We start from the raw sequence: 2,127 nt of genomic DNA, 5'->3' as shown, positions 1-2,127 counted from the left end.
TTGTTTGCATATCTAATAAATGCTACATGTTCTTCACTTGATATTACCTTACTTTGCATTTGTCAGATTTTGCAACTAGGGTGCAGTTTGATCGCCATTTACCATATTCCGCTATTCTCAACTTTATCGCTTAAATTCATTAGGTCGCAACATGGGTCGCCTGCATGATGATGTATTACAACTGGTCGCATCTCCCACCCTAAAAAAATGAAGCATCTCTCACATACTAAGAAGGGAAACTCTGTGAGCCTGAAAGATTGACACCTAAGGTTTTGCACATGATATGCCCAATATGGCCTCGGTAAACCAACATTATTTCTCTAAGCTGGAATGATATGAAATACTGGTACTACAAATCATCCGGGAAACAGTATTATGCTTGTCGAAAAGATTCGCAAAGCTGCGTACATTACATACCCATGTTCAGAGGCCACGGTACTCTGCTCATGCTGAAATAGATGCGGATAAAATGCTTTGTATATGTACAGTAGAATATATATGTCTTTTATTGGAGAGTAGGTTTCAGCGTGAACGATTACCCTGATAACCACTCATCCGAGTTGGAGATGCTCCCCTCCTGGTGGTACGTACCATCGTCTTGTGCTTCTGGGTCACTGGCATCATAGACAAACGACTTTCTATAAGATGCCATATTAATTGAGGATGAAACATTCAATTCTCATACCATAATTGAAAAGAGAACGGCAACGAAACTGACGATGCGAGTGATTGCACACTGAATTACGAGTTGATTCAGTAATTTGAATACACTAACTTGCGAGCTGGTGCGGGCATACATGTACACTTACTTACAAGTTGCTGAGCAACTCTGCAGAGAAAGAAACAAAAGATGATCTAGCTAGTACTGATTCCTAAGACATGCAAATTATTAGTGTCAACATTTTCAGGGATCAGCTTAGCAGCTTCAAATGATATGCCCAATATGTAACACATGTTGCTAAAGAGATAGACACATAAACTTCTTTATACACAAGAATAACATATCAAAACCAAATAAGAAATACAAGTCACTAGAGAGCAATTGTACCTTTGTACTAACTTTCACATAGCTCTGTGATCCATAGGAGAGCATCAACACATGCTCGGAAAGACCCAAACAGGTGCCCTAAAATCGGAATCAGGCCTTCCAGCTCCCTCTAAGTTCTCAGCAACAAATTCATCACAAGATCCATCGGCCAAGGAATACTCGATCCACTTCCTTTTGGCATCTGTGAAGTATAAGCAGTCCCTTCGAACTCTTGGATGATCTGGACCAAGGGAACTTGCAAAGTAATATCCTGAAAAGCATGTCATTCCTTTCGTCGGAACAACACAGCCTACAAAGTAAAAATATGTCAAGAACAATGTGCAGTGACCAAGGCTAGTAGTCCTTGTCCACTTCCCCTCCATTGACTGCCACCGGAAAACATGAAACTCTTCTGGGCAGTCCCCAACAGCGCTAATAAGCAACAACTCATCAAGACACTCTGCGAGACAGAAATACGAACTCCCATGTGCGGCCTGTGTATCCAAATTATCTCCAAGAAACATTAATTTCACTGTATTCTTGTCTGACAGATTGGCCACGGCGAGACGGTAACATAGGCCGCCAACATCTTCAGATCTGACCAGTGCGTGTAGGTTGCCCTTGAGAAAGATCAAATCCTCCAGGACATAGGGTTCAGTGCATGACGCCACACGCCACTCAACATCCCCAAGGCGACAGTACTGGACGGCACGGCCGACCGTCGGAACGAAGGCAAGGACGAGATCGCCAGATAGGAGGAGGCGACAGAAGGGTGCCGGTGGATAGGGGAGGCGAAATCGCTCGCCTGTGAGAAGGTGGACGAAGCTGAGCTCATGGTGGCTGGGGCTGGCCATGGCGATGCGACAGCCAAAAGAGTAGAAGGCGGCAGGGTTAGGATCAAAATCATGGAGGGGGAGGCGGAAGCGCAGGCGACGACGGAGGGGGAGGTGGAACATGGCTCGAGATCCGGGGACAAGGAGGAGGTGGGGGGCTTGGGAGGCGAGGTTGGATGACGATGGAGGGAGGAGATCCCGGTAGGTTGCGCGGATGGCGAAGAAATCCTGGAGGGTGGTCAGGCAACTCGCGATCTGGGGGATGAA

At 45.9% G+C, this 2,127-nt stretch overlaps 1 long non-coding RNA gene across 1 annotated transcript; it reads right to left on the bottom strand.

Moving 5' to 3' along the window:
* Window positions 1-356: 356 nt before the first annotated feature.
* On the bottom strand, window positions 357-2,127 carry LOC123177388 (uncharacterized). Its single transcript, XR_006488915.1, has 2 exons — window positions 1,049-2,127; window positions 357-614 (listed from the first exon to the last, which is right to left on the bottom strand). It is a non-coding gene; the product is annotated as an uncharacterized lncRNA (long non-coding RNA).

Source organism: Triticum aestivum, unplaced genomic scaffold (assembly GCF_018294505.1).
Source record: "Triticum aestivum cultivar Chinese Spring unplaced genomic scaffold, IWGSC CS RefSeq v2.1 scaffold123005, whole genome shotgun sequence".
NCBI lineage: Eukaryota > Viridiplantae > Streptophyta > Magnoliopsida > Poales > Poaceae > Triticum > Triticum aestivum.
Note: the sequence above shows the minus strand (reverse complement) of the source record. Positions and strands in the feature narration are given on the sequence as shown.